The sequence below is a fragment of the Athene noctua genome, chromosome 27 (genome assembly GCF_965140245.1).
Source record: "Athene noctua chromosome 27, bAthNoc1.hap1.1, whole genome shotgun sequence".
NCBI classification, from domain to species: domain Eukaryota; kingdom Metazoa; phylum Chordata; class Aves; order Strigiformes; family Strigidae; genus Athene; species Athene noctua.
The window spans coordinates 6,543,040-6,552,816 of NC_134063.1; the positions used below are offsets into that span (position 1 = coordinate 6,543,040).

The following is a 9,777-nucleotide window of genomic DNA, read 5'->3' on the forward strand; positions in this document are numbered from 1 at the left end:
AAGTGTCTCAGAAAAAATGCTCAACTTTCAGTGGCCTTTAACAAAAGGAGCTACAATGTCTGAATTTTGACCACACCTCAGCAATAAAGTCAGAACAACAATGCAGTACATAAAATGACATTTTTGGACAGAGGAAGATGTATCATAAAGGTCATTAAAAACACGTTAGAAAAATAAATGCGTGGAAAGTGTTTTGAAAGCCTAAATAAAGGGAAAGGAGAGGAAAATAGAGAAAGATAAAATACAGGAAGATGACTCAGGAACTTATAACAAAGCACCAAATCTGACACCAATACTCGCTATGGTCAGTGACAAGTAATTTAACCTCACATGTAAAATGAGGATAGTAGCAACCTCCTGGGGCACTGGGAGACTTAATTAGTTGCTATTCGTAGATTAAACAGAAAGTCTGAAGGTGAAAGCACTAAACACTAAGTATTATTAGCTTCTAAAGTATTAATTTCTGTAATTGGGCAACCCCAGCATGACAAAAAAGTGGATCAGTGTCAATTTTTGAAAGAAATTTATTCTTATGGTTCTATCGTGTCAAAAAGGTTTCCAAACAAGGAATTGTGCTTTTAAAAGCAGTAACTGGTAACACATCTATTTAATACACAATGCAGCTTGTCATCTTCAATTCAGAGTTCTGACTCTTACCCAAATTTACATTCCACATTCCTGAACAGGAAACGTTATGTCATCTCAGTGAAGAGCTCTGGGAGCTGCAGGCTGCCGGAGCTCTCTGTGCTCCTTAGGAGAAGCTCACGAGCCCAGATTTGTTAACACCAGCTTTGTCCGTCTGCGTGGCTGAACTCTTCCCCACGCTGCCTGACCCCTCTGTAGCTGGTGCTGGACTTCCCAAGCCAGCTGCACTGGTGGGTTTTGAGCTGGTTTCTCTGCTCTTCCAAGACAGAGATAAATGGCCCCTGTAGAAGTTCCAAACCAACAAAAAAAAAAAAAAAAAAGAAAAGAAGAGCACACCCAGCCCCCGGGAGTTTTAAAACAAGCTTCTCTCTCCGGCTGTCCACAGATCCCTGTTTTGCTGCCTCATTCGGTAAAGAAGGTGGTACCAAAGGCTGAAAACACAGCTCCTACTTCGTTATTTGCTGTGGCAATAACATTTGCTCCCTCTCTTTCCTTGGGCATAGCGGGCCACAGTGGTAAGGAATTCCTTCCCTTTGGATTTCTCTAGAGAGAGACAATCATAGAATCCAGTTGCATCGACTGTCATGTTAAATATTGCTATTTCTCCATCATAGAGTTGATATTTAGAGTCCTCAGCCTGAAGTCTGCTCCCATTAAACTTCCACACTATGCTCGCCAGATTCGACAGAGGAGCGCATTTCAAATGAACATTGTTTCCGAGAGTAGAGAGACAGTTTCTCACACTCTTTTCTGAAATTATGAAGATTATTTTTTTTTAAAGTAAGACCACTGGGAATTTACTTTAATGTATATGACCAAATACATATTCAAATAAATATAAAATTTAATTCACCAGTCTTGACAATGGGTAATAAAGAGGTAAGGGGTAAAGACAAAGAAATCCCATCACTAACATCTCTGACTATCAGTGACATCTTGCTGGCCTTATTCCCACTGGTGTGTAACACAATGAAAATGGGACTAGAAGTTTAAAGCTTCCAGATTTTAATCTGATTTGGCCTCACCCGTACAGGTCATGCATAAACAAATTCACCTTTGTGTGCCTCAACCTCTATACTGGTTAATGACATCTTTTCACAGAGATGCTTTGATGTCTACAAAATGCTTCCATCAGCAATGTGAAAGTTCTGTCCCGCTGATTGCCTGATTAACATTTGTCGTGCAGTCTAAAATATACAAGAGTAAAGACAACTCTGCCTTTAAAGAGACATAAGTGGAGGTAAGAGATACATCTGGTGTCATGAAGAAAGCAGTGTATCTTGCAACTCGCTGCATAATACCAGATCACACACCTGCAGTTCTGCATTAAAAGTAATTCATATCCAACTCCCACTAAAAATAATGAAAGTAACTTTAAATGGCTGATAACAAATAGCCTTCTTTTTAAGTGTACTCTTGAGTAGTATGGCATGTATCTGCAGAACAGCATCCTGAAGTAGTGACAGATCTAATGGGACAGCTGATGTGTTGATGTGTCGTGTGATTTCTGCAAAGTGGGTGTGGGAGGGACACCAGTAACTTCCAACGGGTCACATTTACGTCTCCCCTGAGAGTCAGAGATTCAGTCTGAACTGAGGTATTCTGACATTTTGATTGAGAGGGTTGAGAGCATTAGGCAGTACCAGCTCAGTGTGGTTTTCTTTAGTGTTAGTTCAAAAGTAATAATCAACATTATTTTAATTCTGTGGGATACTATCATGCAAGAATTCCAGTGCGCACAAACTGAACAAGCATTTTGGTCCCATGAAGTTAAAATATTCTTTTGTAAAACAAACATTCACATACCTACACTAAGGCAGCTGGAAGCATCCCCATATTTCACACTTTGAATTAAATTCCTGAAAAAAAAAAAAAAAACAACAACCCAACTAAGAAAAAAACCTTCCCAAAACCAAACAGACGAAAACACAGACAAGAAGTGTTCCAGCTTGTACCATTCCATTTCTAGGAATCATCCTGGTTCTGAGTGACAGCCATTACAAGTGCACTGATAAAGCAATCTCACCTCAGGCGTGCAGCTGAAACAGGAGCTTTTCACTTACTGAAGTCTGAGCGGTTTGATTTGCCAGCAGAAGACGTTCCTCAGCAGGCTGGGACCAGGTGCAGCAGGGATGCCGTGCCAAGATGCAATCTGAGCAGTCCTTGGACCGGTGGCACACGGACACTGGGACCTGCACCACTCGAGACAGGGACCTGATGTAGAGCACTCCCTGGGAGTGCAGGAGGGAGTTCTTTTACAACAGCGAGTGAGATCTTTAAGCTGCTATTTCCTAATAGGGATTGTAAGATTTTTCTGGTATTTATTAAAGATATCAGTAAACTAAAAATCTTGTAAGAATAAATGGTGATATGAATGAGAAAACCCCCAGCTTTCCATCGCAATGACAGAGTTCCTCCCCTAATTTTTTAATGAAGTCTTGTTTCAGTTATATTCCGACACACACAAATTCTTCTACAGAAAAAAAAGATGTTTTGTGCTTCCATTATTAACAAATACACGATAGAAGCAGAATTATGAGACATTTACGGGCTCTATAAAAGCCAGAAGGACAACACAGAAGAGCAAGGCCCGAGGCAAGCTATTTCAGCAGTCGCTTTCCATACGCAGGGACAGAAGTTCTACCTTTTCAGAAGAGAGCCGGAGAGACTGTTCAGGCTCCGGAGACAGAAACAGCTGTAGCTCCTCCACAATGAACATTTCCCCATCACAACTGAAAGCTTTATGCAAATATCCATCATCTACATAAAATGAAATGTATTCTAAAGATAAGCTTGTTTAAACATAGCATAACATTTTAGCCTGATAATTCATGTTGAATTTAGATAGAGATTCAGGAGACATTCCCAGGCATAGGGAATTTTTTTAAATTCTTCAAAGCGATTCTTATTTTTTCTTTCAATAAGAGAGAAGCAATGGTTTTTTTCAGGGGAGAAAAAAAGACCTCAAACAACCCCTGAATTTGCAAATATTATTATGTCAAGTCTCCTTTGATATGGAAAGTTTCTAAAGAGAGTCTTTTAATGTCCGACAAGCCAAACACATTTAATCTAACTGGGATGAAAATATTAAACTAGCAAAACAGCTTCTGAATGCAAAACTTCAAACAGGGCTGATGAAACTTCCACTTTTTTGAAGGCTCAGAAGAAAAATCTGAAACAAAATACATTAAAATGTCTACTATTTTTTCCTAAAATAAGAACACTTACCTGTTCCTAGAAACATAACATTGTATGTTTGTTTATCTAGGCCAGTCACTCTGTCTGCTACAATCCTGTATAGTTGGAACCTCTCTTCAGCAGCACCAGTCTGTTACCAATTGGATTTACAGAATTATCCATTAGAGGGTGATCTCTAACAAACTGCAAAACTTTGTCAGGCAAGTCAAAAGAAGCATTATATCCAACACTCTGGGCAAGATTATCAATGCACTAGAAACAAAATATAAGGAACATGATTACAAGCGCTTTTACATTTCACCAAAAAGGTGTATTTCCTTCTAAACATTCAGTTATTTCTACTTATTGTCAAAAGATAAAAATCATTATTCTCCTCACACTATATGAACTAGATAATAATCCCACATCCCTTGTGGAGCAGAACTGTAAGCAAGGTAGCTTTTCTAGGAACCTTTGTAGGATGGAATGAGAGAGCGGGTATCTCTTTGCTGATTGTAAACACTGCATTTATATTGGTAAAACATGAGCTCATGATTTGCTAGCAAAAATGATAATCCAGAGGCTGTTGTTTAATGAGAAAAAGAAAATTCATATTTACAGCACCAGGACGTGGAACTGACACTTCTCCCCTATATACCATCCACTTAACAGGGGAATGTTCTACAGTTACTGGTCCTTTGTAGCTTCCTTTGGAGACTTCCTGAATATTTTTCATACTGTATGCACAAACAGCTGATAGGTCTAATCTTCCCCTTAGAAAAAAACCCAAAACAACACACAAAATAAAACCAGGTTTTATTGACTTTTATATAGAAAGAAATACTGTAAAATAACCCAGTCTCCACAGTGCACACTGCTGTATCTTTTTCAGGATTAGTGAAAAGATACCTAACACGAAAAATAGTTCTGTGTTGCAGTTTTCATGATTCACTACGAAGAGAGTAAAACAAAGACATTCATAAAAGATGGTGGGTTTGTGGGTGTTTTTTTTTTTTTTAAAATCAAGTAACCGCCCTCAAATAAACTGAAACAACTTTGAGAATGGAGACCTTTTGACAACCTTTCTTGTGAACAGACAGATGAGCCCCAGTATTATGGTAATCAATGTTTTGACAGGATTCTCCTCCCTTTGGCTCCACACTTCTGACACAGACCATTAATTCTTCTTCTAATCCCTTTAACTCATCTTACTGAAAAACACAATACTTTTCCTCTTTGCCTCCAATTACAATGCTTTTCAAAATGATGACTGAAAACTGAAGTAGACGTTTAGGAGTGTCTGGATCAGACACTGATGTGATTTCAGTTCTACCAGTGAATACTAAGCCTAAATCTCTTTGCCACACCCAAAGGAATAAACGTTCTACAAATTCCTGGTTTAGGACACATTGAACCCAACCTGCCATAACCAGAAAAAAAACTTGCGTTAGCTCCAGTGGGCATAAACTGACAGGTAAATAGGTGGCAGCAGGTTAAGCTGCACAGTGCTGACTGTGCTGCATTCCCACAATTCTGATGCTTTTATAAAACATTAGAATTACCTACTCACAGCTACTTTGTCATCAGTATTTTTTGACATGTAAAGTTTTGATCCACTTTGTCTTGGTTTTTTTCATTAGTCAGAGCATTAAGAAAAAGCTAGTTAATGCTAAAACTTGTACTTGTTTGGAGTCTGCTTTCATTTTCACAGAACATTACATAGGACGAGCAGGCCATGACAGATATTTCTTTTGGAACAGGAGAATAATTCTGCACCTTGAAATGTCAGCTATTTCTTTTAGTGCTATAAAGACCAGAAGAATCCAGGGCTTTGTGTATGTAATTATGTAATTTTATATGTAATTAGTTTTAATTGCCTCACCATCCGACTAGAGAAAACCTAACTCTAAAAACTTGGCTTAAGAGAAGCTTTTGGTTAGTCTTTAATTGAAGGCTCTGGCCCAGGAACCAAAAACATTTTGTTTCAGATGATAATGTTTGCTCAGTTGGATCAAGCTGTAAGAAAAACAAACGTGGTCCATTAAAACATGCAGCGTAAGTAGCTGGTAGCTTCTTGTCCTGAGTTAAAGCCAAAAGGCTTACTTAGACTGTTCATACTGAAGTGAGAATCCTTACTCAGTGCATTACAAAGTTTAGTCATATGTAGCCCTCTATCTCACCATCGTTGGGAAAAAATTCCATAAAATATGCTGTCCTGCCACTTCCTTCACCTTAGTAAAAAGATGTCCTGGACAATACCGAAATGGAAGTTTAATTCTGGAATGGAACAGGAAAGGCGGATTTTAAAAACGATATCCATCTTCTCTGCAATATGTTTTCCACCAAAATCACCCTAAATGAAGAAATAACATCAACGCTGTAGAATGCATAAAGAAATAGATGTAATTTTCACCTAACAGCATTGATTTGGGGACAAACATAGTTGGGTTTTCAATACAAATCTCAGTGCAAAGGCAAAGATAAAAGGTTTAAATCTCAAATGCAACGTCAACAGCTGATTCTGTTCTAGCAGGAAAAAGAGGAAGGTAGTCCAGAAATAAAATGCCTGTGACAATTCTGTTTGGTTAGGCAGCATAGATACTCTTGTTAATCACTCGACTACGAAACTTCATCTGAAATACACTAAGCAAAATCTTTATGCTACAGATACTAACTCTGCAGATACGGGCAATTCTGGACACCAGAAGCTTGTCATAGAATTCAAATTCAACAGCTGTTTCAGTGAAGAACACATCTCCATTTGGATTAGATTCACTTTCATGCACTATTTCCATGTTGACAAAGCTTGGTTCTGAAACACATAAATACACAAAACACTTAAAGTTTATTCCAAGAAAAACATAAATGGCAGAAATTTTAAAATTTAAGTCTAACTGAACTTTTTTTTGTGGATTAGTAGACAAGGAAAGGGCTGGAAAGTATTTATGAATCTATCAAACATTAAGAGAAAGAACTCTTGTGGCTCCTCTAATCACAGTATTCCATAGTCATGAATTTCTTTTAAATTCTGCCTTTAGTTCAAAAGCTCACACTACAAAACCAACACATAACATACTACTCATACTACTACATTCTAGAGAGAATTTATACGCCAGATTAAAGTTCAAGAGACAGAAATATAAAAAAAACCCTTCTTACCATTCAGCTATGATGTTTTAAACTCTGTTCTCACAGGGTTTCTCATGCTGCGGAGTATTATGGGTTCTGTTCTCAGGAAATTATTTGAAGTAGCTGAATAAAATTCCCCACCTGTAAGAAGAAACAAAAAATTATAAAGTATTTATTTTTAAAATGCAAAGACATAAGGAAAAAACTGGGGTTGAATGAAGAAACAGGATTACGGTATCCAATAATTTAGTTTAGATTAAGAAAATAATTTCAAGTTGCATGTCAGTACCTACAAAAACCAGATGTGTGCTTTTGAGCTGGTTCAAACAGACACTTTGTTCTCTTCACCTTTTCCTTGCAAGCTTATGTTTGCCTCATGGATAACCTATGGCAACAATCATTTAAATACGATGAAAAAAATATTTGATAAGTAATTTTCTGGTCTTTCATACTCTTATAAAAAAATTAGGGAAGCTTCTAATTTTCAACTGGAATATTTTAAGACAGGTCTGTATGTATTCAAACATAATTACCATATGATCACAAGTTGAGTAATACGTGTTGGTTCCACAAACGTACAAGTTAATTTATCTTACAGAGGCAGAGAATGTAGTTCTGGCATTTTATCTGAAAATAAAAATAAAATTTACAAAGTGTAGTGGATTGCATCTGAAAATTTCCTTAGCAGCAAGGGAAAAAAACCCACAGATGAACTTGATTTTACTTCATTTATTAAAAAGAGGCTTGACACTGTAGCCATTTTCATTATAGTTAGTAACTTAGACAGGGAAACAGATGTTCCTACCTTGTCCTTTCCTCTACGAATACTGTGTAGCAAACCAGTATTCCTAAAAGCCAAAAATATTTGTAAGGGGGTATGGTGCAATTTTTTTCCCCCCACAAAATTATGTGTGAAAAAATCCCCTAACTAATCCTAACTTTGAACCAACTGTGGTAAATAAGTATTCTCTATGTATCTCTGTAACATACAAGGAATAAAAAAATCACCTGAAATATTGCTTTGCTTAAAAAAAAAAAAAAAGATTCTGTGATAAAGTTTCAAGCCTTGAAACAGTACATTTAAAATCAGAACATTATGTTCAAATTAAGAAAACCACAAACAAAGTATTTTTTTAAAGAAGGTATGGGGAAAAAAAAGTCTTTAATTTACCCTGGCTATTTCTCTAGAAATATTACTCAAGTCAAGAGCAAATACTGCATCTCTGCCTCCAACAAATAAGGTATTGGTTTCTTCATTCATAAGGAGAGTGGAAACACTGGATAATCCTTCTTTCATAAAAGTGTTTATACTTCCAGCTGCAACACATAGAAGATAAGTTATTTTAAACTTACTTAACACTAGAATCACAGCATTAGGTAATAAAAATTCCAGATTGAAAACAAATTGTAACAGAACAAAGGTAAAAGCTCATACACATTTCCAGATCATTTTTTAAATAACATGAAAGTATTTGAATAAATGCATGGCTATTCTTTTCCCAATTTATTACAGGAAAATAAACAACACTATTATTATTACTTATAAGCCAGAACCTCCAGCTACAGCAATTATTGTTGAGGCGTTCCTCACTGTCATTTGGATGAGTGCATCTGCAACACTTGAGGTGAAACAGTCCATAGCAATCTTTCTACGACTAATAAAAAAATAAACTCCCAGCATTCTGCGGCGTTTTTCTGCTTGTGAAATTACTATTTTTCACTTACTTTGGTATTTTACTGTTTTTCTGGGAATGCAGTTCACAGCAGATGATTTTGTCTCTTGCATTAATTGCAAAACAAGATAAAGGAGAACAGCAGTGCTACCCATTTTCAGAGCTTCAACTAGAAATAAGTTCTTCCCAGTTTTTATTCCTTGTCATTAAATAATTACAGGCAGGAATTTCTTGATGGTTCTTGAAAATGTCCCGTGGAAGCCCTCCAAAGTAAGTATCTGTAGTCTTCAAATATTTTCTGAAACTTGTCAAAACCTCTTACATTTTCCATTCAGATAACTACTTCCAGATGTCCTAAAATTAAAAGCAGTTTAAATTCACTGTAGGATTTGGCTACCTGCCTTTTTATAAGAGATGGACAGCCATGCCATTTTACAAGATTTTCTAGCTATTACTGTATTTATACTAATCAGAAGTAGACTCGACTCTGATGGCAATTCCAAGCTATTATACCAGCAAACCGAGTTTTGCACCAAGTCTGTGATTCTCATTTGCAGGCTGCGATGTTTCAGGTTTTCTGCACGGTATCTAAGCATTATTTCACAAACGTTAAGAACAAGTGGGAACATTTTGCAGCAGTCAGCTATTTTAGGGATTTAAGGAAAATCATAGCTAAACCTGCTTTACTTACAGTCATTCATCAGTTTTTATATATGTTATAGAAAAATAATATATATACATATCAAATCAACCATATTTATGAAAAGAATTTATATTTTATTAAGTTAATTAGAATTAGGTACTTTTATACCTGGCATTTTGGCAGTCCATCTCAATGAATATGCCCTCCAGCCAACGCTAGGAAATTGAGCAAAATGAAAGCCAGGTAGTTGTCATCAGCAATTAGAGAAAGCACAAAGCCAGATTCCAAATCTGCTTTAATAAAGAAGGGAATCTCTGCCTATTCTGCACTTTCATCTGTAAGCAAATGCCAACAGCTAAGGAAATAATTTGCATTAGCATAATCCAAGTAAAATACTGTTTGGGTTAGAATACTTTTAAATTAGTAAATCAGGTTGGAAACCTCAGAAAACTATTAAATAACTCCTGTTAGCCCTGGTATTGTAACCCAGGGTGTGAGGCTGCCTAGACA

The 9,777-nt window shown here is 36.6% G+C and overlaps 1 pseudogene; it reads right to left on the bottom strand.

Annotated features, from left to right (window-relative positions):
• Window positions 1-206: 206 nt before the first annotated feature.
• On the bottom strand, window positions 207-8,984 carry LOC141971148 (semaphorin-4E-like; annotated as a pseudogene).
• Between the last annotated feature and the right edge of the window lie 793 nt (window positions 8,985-9,777).